General features: G+C 53.2%; 2 protein-coding genes across 3 annotated transcripts in view; one reads left to right on the plus strand and one right to left on the minus strand.

Moving 5' to 3' along the window:
• The window catches only part of Macrod1 (mono-ADP ribosylhydrolase 1), a 141,660-nt gene that overhangs the window by 50,311 nt on the left and 76,725 nt on the right, over positions 1-14,624 (plus strand). The window lies entirely within an intron of this gene.
• LOC142850660 (uncharacterized) overlaps positions 1-14,624 on the minus strand; it is a 79,566-nt gene that overhangs the window by 924 nt on the left and 64,018 nt on the right. The window lies entirely within an intron of this gene.

Here is a 14,624-nt window from a genome sequence, read left to right on the forward strand (position 1 = left end):
GTAAAGACATCTAGCACCGAGCCTGAAGACCTGAGTTCAATCCCTGGGAGCCCACATGGTGGAAGGAGAGAACTGATTCTCACAGTTGTTCTCTGACCACACACAGAGGAAATAAATAAACAAATAAGTGAATAATTTAAAGAAAAGCTCCTGGCCTTGCAGAGCCACACTCCAGCCTAGAGCAGCCTCCACTTCCCAGCACAAGCTTAACTAAGTGTCATTTTAAGGCTCCATCTGGGCTATCCTGGCCCTGGCCTCCAGAACAACTCAGCCTCTCTGGCTCACCAGGGGTCCACGACCTCTTGCTTCAACTTCAGCTGTCTCCACCTGAGGGGCCAGCCTTCCACACCCTGCTGCCCTTCCAGCTGTAGAGACCAGGGCGCTGCAGGCTGCCCCAGGAATACAAAATAAAGCTCTCCGTCCCTCTCATTAGCAGCCAGCCAAGAAGGCCCAACTCTGGTACTGCACCCCCTCCCCCACAGCTCCCCCCCTTTGGGAAGGAGCTTTAATGACAGTACAGGCTCTGCTTAGGCTCAGCTGCATCTAGGTACCTTCCTTTGTAGGACCAAAGGTGGCTGGTTCAAGGCCTGCTTAGTGCCTGCAGCCTGCACATCTGGGGTGCATATTCAATACGGCCATGTGCTGAGCAGAGCTGGCTGTCCATGGCTGCAGCCCACAGAGACCATAGGGGACACATGGGAAGAGTGAAGTATGTGGTCAGTGCATGAAGGACTGATGGGGTAAGAGGAGCTCTCAGGGACGCTTCCCAGGAAGCCAGACAGCAGCTCAGAGTAGCCAGGGCCAGGCAGGGCTGCAGATGCCAAGCGGCAGGTGGGCCCAGTCCCAGGCAGGTGCAGAATGAGGTTGGACAGGAGGAAGATAAGCCTGTTCCTGCAGAGGGGCAGTGGTAGCTGCAGCCTAAGCCATTATTGCTATTACCACCCGCGTGATTTCATCCAATTATAAACTGTAATTTCTCTATGAAAGCGAGAGATGGAAAGAGTCCAGTGAGGTCATCTGCCTTCCTGGACAGGCCAAGGAAATTGTTTTATACTGCTAGGGGTGGGAGCAGGCAGCTAGACCACCACACACACACACACACACACACACACACACACACAGGATGGGAGCTGTGTCCTTGGAGCCTGGAACCCCAACTGCCTGTCCATGACAGACACAAACCAGAGTTCCGCTTTTGAAATCACAAGCCCAGGAGGAAGGCAGATTCATCCCAGTGGCTGTTGCTTGATTCAGGTTCCTCCAGCTCTCAGGAGCTAGTCAGTGCTGGCTCACCACTCCTAAGGCCCCTACTCAGCCTGGCTTGCCATTGCAATCCCGACCTCCCATAGTTCCACTGCCCCCAATGAAACTAATTCATACATTGACATCTGTGCAAGCACATGAACAAATATGTCACGTGCATAAAACTAGGCTCATGTGTAAAAATCCCAACACAGGAAAACATGGAAAACAGAAGTGTACACATATACAAACATATATGTATCCCTATGCACATTTAAATTTATGCATATATGCAGAAATGAACAATGCAATATATAGACAAACACATGATCAAGATGTTCACATCTTTGCACCCAGGAATGCATATAACACATTTCCTCAGGCATGCATGCATTACATGAACACACATTCACACATAGACATGAGAATACACAGAGATTGACAGGAATGTGCACACATACACATTTATTTATTTATTTATTGTTTATTTATGTGTACAGTGTTCTGTCTGTGTGTATGCCTGCAGGCCAGAAGAGGGCACCAGACCCCACTACGGATGGTTGTGAGCCACCATGTGGTTGCTGGGAATTGAACTCAGGACCTTTGGAAGAGCAGGCAATGCTCTTAACCACTGAGCCATCTCTCCAGCCCCCACACATACACATTTGTAACAGTGCACACATGTGACATGTGGGCCTTTCCCCCACTGTCTCTCCCTCCTGTGAGAATCCTCACATCATCCCTCTGGATATGTGGTCCCACAGTTATAATGGCAGTGATGTAACAGGATAAAATGAGACTATGAAGCTGGAGACTCTAGTGCCTGGCTTAGTGCCATACACACAGTAGGTATTTAATAAATGCACCCAACATTCTCTTCATTCTTCTTTCTCCCTGGAAAAACCAAGCTTCTGAGGAAGGCTCTCCTGGGCCTGCTGCTTTCCCTGAGCCTCAAGGGGACCTCTAGTGTGTGGACAGGTTTGGCTAGAGTCTCCTTTCTGGAGGGGTCTCTTAGGTATCTTACACATGTACTGGCTTTCCAGGCCAGACTGGCAGTGTGAGCCCTGGCTAGGATTGTGGCTCCTCCCACCTGCGGGTGCTTAACTATGGCGGGGGGGGGGGGGGGGAGCCACCTGCTGCCACTGCACCAAATGCATGTGGCCTGGGAGAGTAATGCACCTAAAGCAAGCACCTGCCCCAGAGCCCTGCTACACTGTAAGACGCCATGCCCCTGCAGTTACTGTCTATGCTTTCGTGTGGGTTAACCGAGGAATCTGTTGGGCTCTAAGAGGTCAGAAATGGGGGCCCTCCTTAGCCCCACAGGGCAGCTCAGCTGAGCCCCTCTTTCCTGGACCTTCTTTGTATCTACACGCTGGTCTAATCGCTCTACCAGTAAACCATTTTTTTTTTTAAAGTCTACCAAGGAAAACCTTCTATCTGTCAGTTCTTTGTTATCAACAACAACTCTAGTGAGAGTATTGGCAAGAGAAAGACAACCATCTATCCCTATGATCCATTCAACTATGCATCCGTCTCACCTAGCAAACTCACTCAGTCATGTTCTAGGCACCGTACAGTACACTGAGGACCACAGGAGCCTGGTTCTATTGGGTCTCAGCCTTGCAGGGAAGCCAGTAGCTAGCAGATACTACAATGTGAGACACACTAGGTCCAGCCCAGGGGGAAAGGGATGAATTCCGGGGTGGGATAGTGGGCTTCCTGGAGAAGATAACACTGTCTTATAATTATGGCATCCTTCAGGCTCCCCTGACAGTCACATGAGAACTTGGTGGCAGGGCAGCCCACTTTTGTCCTTCAGGGCTTGCTGCCGAATTTGATGGGCCTTTAGCTTTACTGTTCACGCTGCCTTCCAGATCTATGCTTGCTGATATTAATTCCTGTATAGCAATTAGCTCACCTGTTTTGCTTCAACCTCTGGCTCGTAGGGATGGAGTTTCGTGTACATGGTGTTAATCAGATAGCGGATGTTTGCTGTGCAAACCCAGGTAGGCTCTGTGGCTAGCCATTTAGCCAGTCACATTTGAAATGAAAACACGTTGCCCTGTAACTCAGAGGGCAGAGTTCCCCTCACAGCCAGCAGGCTGGAGATGGAGTGAGCTGGGAAAGCGGGATTTGCTTTCTTTCGGACTACAGGCTGCAGGCAACATCTGTATCATACTTTCCTAGATAAAGAGGTTGTGATCAAACAGACTTTGTTCCGAGGCTGCTTACTGCCTCCGAGGATGGCCAGACAGAGGGCCTGCTTCTTTCTCTTTCATCACTGAGGGTGGTCACTCCCCTTAGCTGCTGGAGCCACCACAGTGGCAGGGCAGAGTGACAAGGGTGGAGGGCTGCAGCTAGAGTCACAGGCCAGGAAAGGGGCTAAACTGCTCGCAGAACAAGGTCAGCACAGTTGAGACCTGGGTAGGAAGAGTAACGGAGGCAGAGGGAACAGCAGGGGAGAGTGGGAGGACCTGCACCATCCGTGAGCCGAGAGCAAAGCTCTGCGCAATGGAGGGCAAGGATGGGGACCTGGTCCTGGGACACCCTTGAGAGGTGTGCTGAAGGTACTGGTCTTCATACCAAGAGCGACAGGGAGCCTGGCAGAAGTGTCCAGGCAGGGAATAACATGACCCAACTAGCAATGCAGACAAATCATTCTTGTGTGGAGAACTGGAGATTCTAGGAATGAGGGGACTAGGCTGGGGACAGTAAGCAGCAGGGTCACAGGGAGGGGTTGACAACAGGAAGCCTCCAGGTTCTGCTCCCAGGAGACATGCCTGGTACTCAGTGGGTGACAGCCATTTTCCTTGCCGGAGAGCAGCTGGGTGCTCCTGAGAGCACCTTAGAGGGCCAGTTTCCTAGGTGGTTCCCCAGAGCCTCAGCTCTTGGCAGTCAGATACAACCAGAACTGGGAGGCCAGGAGTGGAATCTCAGTCGTGCATGTGTGCACGGCTGTGTGTACATGTGTGTGCATGTGTGTGTAGGCCAGGCGACAGGCACCTTAGGTGTCATTCTTTGGATGCCCTGTGGGACAGCGCTACTCTGGAGATAAATGCAGGCCTCTCCCTTCATGTGTGGTCACAAGTGGCCTGTGACTTTATTCCCATTCCCTGATGCTGGTGCTGGGAGGCCACACCAGACGTGAACAGATGCCACCTGCCCTGTCCATCTGCAAGAGAGGAGATGTCCTCTCTTGGATGGCTCTGTTTCTGCAGGTACCAGGGCTAGGGAGAAAGAGGGCCCTTTCTAGGATTTCTAGGATTCTGAGCTCCCAATGTAGCCAAGCAGGGGAAGTGATGAGAGCTGCTGTCAGGAGACTGGCATCACCCAGGCAGTGGGGACACAAGAGCAGGGAGGGGCCCAAGAGGCCCTGGTTGCCCAAAGTTGGTCTGTGACTTTGAAACCTCTGAGCAAGGGCAGTGGAGCTCCTGGGCTGCAGACCTGTGAGTGGCCACCAAGCAGGGCAGTCCAAGGGTGGCCGGCACCCATCTGGATGGACAGATGGCTGTCTGAAAGGAGGGCCCACCAGGGTGGCTGGGTCATGGAGGCCCTGGCCTGGTCTGCTCCGTTGCTCTTGGGAGAGGCAGTGACGCTAGGACTAACGGATGGGGCTGGAGTGGCAGTCCCTGGTCCATGGGGAAGCTGCCGGTTCCCCGTCTACCAGTGCCCAGTTAGGAGGCTGTCCTGCTGGCCAGGCCTGACTCAGGAGGCTTTGCTGCACCTTGACCCCATACCCAGGAGGGCCTCGACAGGCAAGGGGAGCCGTGGTGATGAGCCTGGTGCCAGCAGCTAAGGTCAGAACCTCTGTTTCAGGAAACTGGCCTACTTCTGCCAGCAACATGAGTGGCTCCTTGACCCTGTCTGCCCCACTGCAGTGCCCTCAACTGGTCCCTTAGACTCCCTGCTCCCTGCCTGCCCCTGCCCCATCTCTAAGCATCCTCACATTTCCCAAAGCCCAGGCTCTGTACATTTTTGGCGGCCTTTTGTTTTTAGATGTGGTGTCCCACGATGTAGCCCAGGTCTTACACTGATCCTCCTGCCTCTGCCTCCCCAGGGCTGGGATTACTGGTGGGTACCACCGTGCCTGGCCGCACACACTGGAGCTCTTTTCATTTATTTGTGTGGGGGTAAATGTGTGTGTGTGCGGACATAAATGGGTGTATGTGTGTGCAGGTATATGAGTGTATTTGTGTGTGCAGACATAAATGTGTGTACGCGTGTGTGCAGACATAAATGTCTGTATGTGTGTGTGCAGACATAAATGTGTGTACGTGTGTGTGCAGACATAAATGTGTGTATGTGTGTGTGCAGACATAAATGTCTGTATGTGTGTGTGCAGGTATATGAGTGTATTTGTGTGTGCAGACATAAATGTGTGTATGTAGGTATATGAGTGTATTTGTGTGTGCAGACATAAATGTGTGTACGTGTGTATACAGACATAAATGTGTGTATGTGTGTGTGCAGACATAAATGTCTGTATGTGTGTGTGCAGGTATATGAGTTATTTGTGTGTGCAGACATAAATGAGTGTACGTGCCATTCCTCAGAAGTTGTCCACCTTAGTTTTGGGAATGGGGTTTGAGACAAGGTTTCTCATTTAGTCTCTAGAACCTGGCCCACTAGGCAAGTCTCCATCTCCCCAACCCTGGGATTAAGAGGGCACACTGCTGTACCTGGCTTTATTTACCTAGGTCCTCAGGCTTGTGTGGCAAGACGTTACTGGCTGGGCATCTCCCAGCTCTCAGTGAACTCTGAAGCAGTAGTTTACTGCCCTGCGTCTCCATAGCTCATGGGTACATGGTAGGTAGTCCCAAATGGACGTCCTCCAGGGTGAAAGCCGATGGGGTGAGAGGGATCCCAGGTGTTCTCTCCTGTGCTAGGGATGCAGCAAGGATCCTAGGGTCTGCTAGCCTCTACTCTAGCTGCTCCCGGCCCTCAGGAGATAGAGGTAGGAGGATCCGAAGTTCAAGGTCCAGCCTTAGTGAGTTTGATGCCGTCCTAGGCTACATGAGATCCTTTCTCCAAAATCAGTAAGTTGAAAGCAAGCAAGCAAGCAAGCATCGGAACACTCCAATAGCTAAATAGCCAGTCCCCCACAGATATGTCAGTAGCTTCATTCAAAGCTACAAGCTGGGGATGCCAGGGACTCCAGGCCATGCACCTGTGGTCATCCAAGTTACCCAGGTGTGGCCTCCAGACTCCTGCCTGCTGTGCCCTCTCCCAGGGACAAGTACTCTCCAGCCCCCTCAACATCCCCACACACATCCCAGAGGCTCCTGTGCCAGGAGACCTTCACACACGGTGGGAGCCTCCTGCCCTTCCTTCCTGTAAGCTGTCTCTGTGGGCTGGGAAGGCTGGGAGGGGGCGGGCGGGCCGTTGCTCAGGCCAGGCGGCCAGACTCTGTTAATATTTACAGCCAGGCTCAGGAAGCCATTAGCTTCCTTTTCTTGTTGTTAATTGAAAGAGGAGAAAGTGGTTGTAACACTTCAAAAGGACTTAAGGCACAGCCTAAGAGACCCGCTGAACTGGGAAGAAGGGGAAAGAGAGAGTGTTTTATAAATGCGGCAGCGCCAGCCTCCCCAGAGGGTAAATGCGTCTTCCTCTTTGCAGCCAGGCAGTGCCTTCCCTCCAGGCTTCCTTACCGCGCCTTGCATTATGCGTTCCCTTTTCATTTGGGAGCCTGCCTTAAGGAGAGAGGGAAGGAGGGAAAGGAGCCTCACACGCTTTTGTTAATAACAAACCTCTTTGCAGCTGCAGCCTAATGAGGCCCCTGGTACCACAGATCCTGGAGCAGCAGGGCCTGGTGGCTGCAAGCCATCTTCCCTCCCAACATGCAGCCCAGTCAGACACTTGGTTACAAGCCACAAGGGGCCCCTGACCACCTGTGATCTTGGATGAACTTTGGGCTCAGACCCACTGTGAACCCCAGGGTTGGCCAAGAGGGCTGTTTTGGTGGTGAATCGACCTCTGGTAGGCAGGTCCAGCAGGGAGAAGCCTCTGGTCTCTGGGCTTGGTGTCCTCAAGTTACTTTCTGCCCTACAAACGATCTCGCTGCTGACCCTGAATGCTGGACTTTGGGAGGATATAGAAGGGCTCTGCCCAACCAGCCTGGCAGAGGGACTCTAAAAGGTTCCAGGGCAGAGTGTAGATCCGGGTAGAGTGCTTGCCCTAGTATATCAAGTCCTGGATTCCATCCCTAACACAGAAGAAGGGGGGGCCTGGGGGCCTTTAGCTCAGTTTGAAAAGAAGTATTTGTCATACAAGCAAAGGACCTGAGTTTGATCCCAGAACCCACACAGAAAGCCAGGTATGGTATGACTGCTCATAACTCCAGTGCCGGGGAGGTGGCGAGCCAACCGGGCCTACTTAGTGGAATTCACTGTCTCAAAAAAACACGTGAACCTGCGGGGTAGTGCCTGAGGTTGTCCACAGGTCTCCACTGGTATACAGCCAGGCGGGCACACACCAAACACTCCAGAAACCTGACATTGGGGTCCATCTGGTAACTGTCCCTTTCCGGCAGCCTTCTCTCGTCCTTCATTATTTCTGGCCTCCTTTACTGTGTTCACTCGGGCTCCCCTGGACCTCAGTTTCTCTCAGCCTGGACTCTGCCAGGGGCTGACTGTATCAGACATGGGGGTGAGAGGCACATATGCCTTGCCCCAGTTCCTAGTTACTGAGCAGATAGCATCAAAGGGAGGATGTGCTCGGAAGGGGTGAGCTCCAGATTTCCCCTCTGGTCAGACTCAATAAGGATGCCATCCGCTTCCTGGCTTCACAAGATGTGTGGTCACTATGCAGCGCGGGAGTCCACGGAGATAAAGGATAAGGGGGCTGGTCAGTCTGATGAATAGGACAAGCCCTGCCCTGTATCTCAGGCCTGGAAGAAGACTGAGCTCCAAGAGCAGAGGGAAATACCAGCCTTTCCTAGTGGCCAGTTGCAAAGGGTCTATCCTCAGCAGAGGCTGCAAGCCCAGCGCCTGCCTGCAGATTCACAGGCACAGTAGCAATTAAAAGCTGCAGCAAAGGCAGCAACTGAAGTTGCCTTGTTAGTGGCTGCGATCTGACCTTGCCTTTGTAACACCTGTTAGCTCCCCAGGGCTGGAATATCCTTCAAAACATGCTCTGGGAGAGGCTGAATAAGGTCTGGGTACAGCAAGGTGGTCCCCACGCTGGTGGCAAGCAGTGGCAAGATCAGCTTGTCCCTGCCTCCACATCCCTAGCTCATGCCCAGCACGAGAAAGGCGCCTGCACACTCACAGGGAGGGCTGTCTGAAAGGGAACATGGGGTCAGTGAGCTGGACTCGGGCACAGGAAGCCACTCATTCTGGCCAGACACAGGCTCTGTCTTCAGCTGTCCCCTTTCTCCTCCCCCTGTCCTGGATTCTAAGCCAGGCAGGCCCTCCAGTCACTCTGGCCTCCACTTCCCCTTAGCATCTAGGAAGCCCAGAGCCTGTGGCTTTTGTGGCAGGGTTAGCACCCCTGCCCACTCCAGCACCCACCAGACCCAGCTCCTTTGCTTAGCTTGACATTCTGTTTGCATTTCCCCACCCCCACCCCTGCCCTGACTGGAATACTGATTTTACCCAGTGTGGTTTTTTTTCTCTTTTTCTGTTGTTTTAAGAGCCAGGCAGAAGGAAAAGGCAAGCCAAAAGAAGGTATTCACGAGTAAAACGAGGCCTCCATGAGACTCCTTCCATAGCTATCTCTGGGGTGCTGGCCCAAGACCCCACTGGGCCAACCCAGAAGGCCACACAGCCCCTAATGTAGGCCAAGGATGCACCAGCCAGGACAGTAGGCTTTTTAATACTCTGGAGCATGCTGTTGGCCCGACTCAGTATGACTGGTTGGGGGGGGGGGCTCCAGGAGGGTTCCTTGTTAATGGGCAGGCTGCTGTGCCTGTTTGCAAATCAGGTTCTGATGAACACTGGTCAGAAAATGGGGCCTCTGGACCCCCCACGTAGAGCTGGTGTCAGGTGGTACAGTGACCCCCACTATCCCTAAACTAATCTGAGCATATCCAAAGGGAACCTAGGTGGTTCCAGTCTTCAGAACTTTTTTTCTTTTGAGGTCCCTGAGAGAGGCTTCAATGGATGGTCAGCCCCAAATCACTGGGACCTCCAGGCCTCAGCTGCCCCTGCCGGGAGGTGCTGTGGGAAAGAGAGCAGCCTCCAAAGGCTTCACTTGCTGGGCTCTTTGAGACAAGCATATTGACATCTCTGGATACCAGTTTGCCTATCTACGATGGAAGCCCTAGTCCAGGGTCACAGAGGGTTTACAGAGCAGGTCCAGCAGACTTCACATTTCAAGCTACCAGTGCCAGCCGAGGAGCGTGTGCTGGGGAGACCATGTCCCTGTAGCAGGTAGCTGAACATCCTGCCGTCTGACCCCACCCCCAGGCCCACCCATGGTCAGCAGCCCCTGGAGGCTTTGCCCCAACTCCAATATGTCACCCACCTCAAGTCCTAGTTTAGCATCCTAATGTCTCCAGAGTGAAGAATGAAATTATAGTGGCAAGAACCTGGCAGAATGTGGACCACGATAAAATCAGCATCTAAATTGTGAAATGTGATTGGCAGCATCTCACGAGTGCCGTTGCACAGTAAGCTATTCCTTGTTCCACCTTCCCTCCCTTCCTTGGAGCAAACCACAGCCTGGGACCAACTGACTAAGGTGCTGTCCAGAGGTGCTGAGTCCCTGGCCTGGCACACTGTCCCTTGTCCTTTCCCCACCTTCCTTCCTTTTGTGGACTTTCTCCAAGAACTCAGCTGCTAATCTTTGTCTCAGGTTCTGCTTCTGCCAACCCTACCCAAACCATTTGCTGGGGACTCATTGGAGTCCCTCCGTCCGTATTTCAGTCTGGTGATGCTGCCGCCACAGGTAGGGATCTGCTTGAAGGCCTGGGCTTCCCGGTGCTTGGGCTGCTGGCCACCCCTCCTCTAGCAATGTTCTCTGCCCGGTCCCCGATGCTCTAGCCACCTGTGAGCCACCTGTGAACAGGCACAGCTGTCCAGGCTGGGTGATGAGCGGCAAGGTGGTTATTCTGCCACCTTCACTCCCCCAGGGGCCTCGTCATAAATTACCATCGATCCACCGTGGGCCAGGCTGGAGACAAGCTGGGAAATAAAGCGCTGGGCTCAATAATTGTACCCTGCTGCCCAGATTTACTTATTTGTGGCTTTCCTACCCACTAGGAAACGCAACAATAAATAACGGCTGCCGATTGGGCTCCCGACAGGAAAAACACTGTGCAGATCATTTCCAAGGGATCGAGAGGGCTCAGGTCCCACCCGCCAGCATGCTCGCTTGGATTTGATTTGCACTTTCTCAGCCCCTGTCCTGGGCTCTGGACTTCACCTGTCAGGACATGAAACCTTGAGTGTGTGTGTGTGTGTGTTTGTGTGTGTGTAGGGGGGTCCAGCTGGGAAGGAGCCTCAGTCCCCAGGAGGGTTAGGCTGCAGGACTGTTGGGCCCCAGGCATGCCCTCCTCTCTCCCTTTTGTTGCCCAGGAGATACTAAGTTGTTTATACACTCCTGGGGCCTGGGGATGTAGCTCAGCCTGTTGAGTGTTTTACCTCACACTGACTCTGGAACCACAGTTTCAGTACCTGGGACGGGAGGCTGGAAGGGCAGAAATTTAGGATCATCCACAGCAAGGTTAAGACCAGTCTAGGCTACATGAGACCTTGTTTCAAAAAACTAAAAAAGATGCCAGGTGGGGGGGGGGGGCACACACCTTTAATCCCTGCACTCAGGAGCCACAGGCAGGCAGATCTTTGGATTCCAGGCCAGTCTGGTCTACAGGGCAAGTTCCAGGACAGCCAGGGCTACACAGAGGAACCCTGTCTCAAACAAACAAAAAACTAAAAAAGACAGCACCTGGTTCAAGTCTGTTTTATAGTGGAGCAGAACAGGCTTAGAGAGGTTAAGTACTCACCCTGCCAAGGTCACACAGGGCAGTGCTAGGTCTTGATTGCCCACACCTTCATTTGTCCCCCTGTAGTAGGCACAGACCCCTGGGACTCTTCCTGTCTCAGCAGCAGGATATCCTCGTGACCACCTCATTCTCCCTGCCCCTACCTTGTGCCAGGACTGAGCAGGCACTCAGGATGCCCTGGACTCACCTATCCCAGCAGTGGCCAGCTGGAACTGGAGAGATGTCCAGGGAGAGCCCTAGGAGCCCTGCATGCCTGTGTTAAAGCCTGTCCCATCTTAGAGGGTGGTGACTTCTCTGTTTCAGAATGGGAAACCCATGGCTAGGGCGCGCGGCAGGCTGTGGTATTGAGGCAAGTCTGGAGAAACGTGTAGGCTCTGGGGCTGGAGCTCTGCCTGAAGCCTGCCAATCACATATGTCATCCCTCAAGAGCCAGCCACTTCTTCTTTTTACTTATTTCTATGTACATTGTTTTTTTGTCTGCATGTATGTCTGTGAGAAGGTGTCAGATCACCTAGAACTGGAGTTGCAGACAGTTGTGAGCTGCCATGTGGGTGCTGGGAATTGAACCCAGGTCCTCTGTTAGAGCAGCCAGTGCTCTTAACTGCTGAGCCATCTCCACAGTCTCTACCTTTTCTTTTTGACACAGGCTCTCTGGCTGACCTGGAACTCACTGGTTTTCTAGACTCCTGGCCAGTGAGTTCCAGGGCTTCACCAGTCTGCCTCTCTAGGGTCTTGGTATTGTGTTAGTTTGGTTTTTGTTGTTACATTTTTTTTGTTTGTTACATGGGTTCTGGAGATCAAACTCAGGTCCATGAGCCATCGCTCCTGTCCCATTGTCCCCATTTCACCAACGAGGCAGCTCAGATCCAGATTAGTGACTTGTCTTGCCTTGGGTCACACAACCTTGCTAGAAAAAAAAAAAAACAAAAAACAAAAAGCAAACAGAATGAGGCAGGTGGAACAGAGTTCTCACAGCCAGGATTGACGAGTCACAGAGGCTTGTGACGCCTATGGTTGAAAGCCCAGCAAGGGAAGCTGAAGTAGCCACTCCCAGGGAACCCAAAGCTCCCAGACAGCTGTGTCTGAGGTCCCTCTGTCCTGAGACTGTCCTTCTCTCCACCCCCACATCAACCCACCTGACAGCTGAGCCTTGTGAAGTGACGCACACATCCCTCCATCTCCTGGTTACAGCTCCCCAGGTAACCACCTGGTCCCTCCCAGGGGGAGACAGTGACTTTATCCACTCACCTGAGCCACTTGGTCCCCAGGCAGCTCAACTTTATTTGTGCCAAGCACTTTCTGAGGAACAGAGTCCCCAGGGCCATGGAGTGAGGGAAGGACAGAGGTGATGGTGGGAGAGGGGACAATGAGGGCACATGCTGCCGGCCCTGGTCCTCTCAGACCTCCCATCCCTCTTGACCCAATCCCAGCCAGTCCTCTCTCTTCCTCTCCCATCTCCAGAAACAGAGGGCTAAAGACTACCAGGGTACAGAGCAGGCAGCCCAGGGCTGGGTGTCCAGCTACTCACTGACAATTAGATGTCTGTACCCCACAGTCCTGTCCTGGTGTCCAAGAGTGGGACCAGGTTAGGTCCCAGTCAAGCTCCTCCTAGGGTAGATATCAGATCCAGCTGTACGGGTAATTGAGCCCATGGAAGAAGAGCAGATGACAGAAACAGGAGTCACTGGCATGCTCTGAGCGGTGGCCGGGGCAGGCAATGCTAGCAAGAGCAAAGGAGTCCACTTCATGACCCCAGAGGCCCGAAGGACAATAGGCACATCTGGGATTTGGGTCCCAGCCTAGAGATCTAGATGGGAGTGGAGGTGGGGCCTGGTGGCGGGGGAATGGGAGGATGGTGGGAGGATGGTGGGGCAGTAACGGGGACATAACGAGAGGTACAACCCCCAGGGAACATCATCTTTATAGTTAAGGACAAGACACAGGCCAGGGTCTGTGCTGACCACAGGTCCTGAGGTGCACGAGGGTGTGGGGTAGGGGTGGCAGAGCAGAAGCCATAGTGATGACCCCAGGGGAGCAACAGTGCATGTGGGAGGGGGGCAGCTATGGGGCACATGGGGTACAGGTGTGCCTCTGCCAGAGAGCAAATCCCAGGCCTTGCTTAGCTGCACCATTATTTATTTTAATGCCTTTTGTGGTCCACATTAGGGTGTAGGTGAAATATGGCTACATCGTTTACCGGTGGGGATGTTAATAGCACGCTGAGAGAACAACAAACCCACATTTGAGGTATAGATCACCATGGCAGCCCGGGCTGGGGCTGCCTGCGTGGGGATGGTGTGAGGGGAAGGTAGGCAGAAAGATAGCTGAGGGAAGTGCTCAGAGTCAGGAGGGTCTGTGAGCAGCTCTGCTGGGGCAGGGGTGGGGGTGACGGTGATTGGTGCCAGGGGAAGGGTCACCTCCCTGCATGGGCATCTCTGGTTTGTACCAACTAAAAAAAGAACACTGTACCCTCTCTTGAGCGCTAGACAGGGCTGGTGCTCCCTCTTGCCACAGTCCTTAGTGCACACACAGGAGTCACGGGTGCTGGGACAATGAAAAAGAGCCTTGATCTGGCTGTGATAACCTTCCTCCCTTCCTAAATGTGGTTGAACACACTGTATCATTCCTGGGGCAAGAGCAGGAGGCGGTGTGGGAGAGGACAGAACATCCCAAACGCAACAATAGCAGCATATGCAAAGGCCCCAGGGCTGAAGATAAAGTCTGAGCTTGGTGGCAGCCCAGTGTGGGAGTGTGTCAGTGGGGAAGCAGTCTAGACTTCATCCTGAGGACAGCAGGCTGTCACTGGAGAGCAGAAAGCTGAAGGGCGGACGCGGTGGGAGAGCAAGGTGGCAGTAGCCCACAGCACAGGGGCTGTCCCTTTCTCCGCACTAACTGTACAAGGACCTCGGAGCTGCGCGTATTGATTCGTGTGACTGACAGCAGGCCTGGTACACCCCCATAGCTTCACTCTTGCTCTGAATGGGATCCAGGCTCTGGGGGTTTGCATTGCTGAGTCCTGGGGTACACAGAGCTGAGATAGAGTTGCCCACACCCCAATCCTAGCACACAGAGGGGCCTTCACTGCTCTTCTCCAGCAGAGGGGTCACAAGGTCCCTCGTCATCCACAGGAAAGGAAGGGGGCCCAAAGTTACTCTGGCTCCCATGGCCCCCAGGGCTTCTCCTCGCTCTCCCTGCACCCCAGCTATGTGCACTGCTGAGGAAACTGAGAAGTTAGGACACCCTGGGCTTAGTGCTTGTCACTCACGCATTGAGACCTGAGTTTGATCCTAGAACTTAAAAACAAAATCAAACAGGTTGCGGTCACACATTGTGCTATGGAGGTGGAGACAGAGGATTTCCTTGGCTCGCTGGTCAGTGTAGCATAATTTGTGAGTCCCTAGCCAGTGTGAGACTCTGTCTTGAAGAGCAAGGAGTGGGT

This window comes from Microtus pennsylvanicus, chromosome 5 (genome assembly GCF_037038515.1).
Source record: "Microtus pennsylvanicus isolate mMicPen1 chromosome 5, mMicPen1.hap1, whole genome shotgun sequence".
Lineage (NCBI taxonomy): Eukaryota > Metazoa > Chordata > Mammalia > Rodentia > Cricetidae > Microtus > Microtus pennsylvanicus.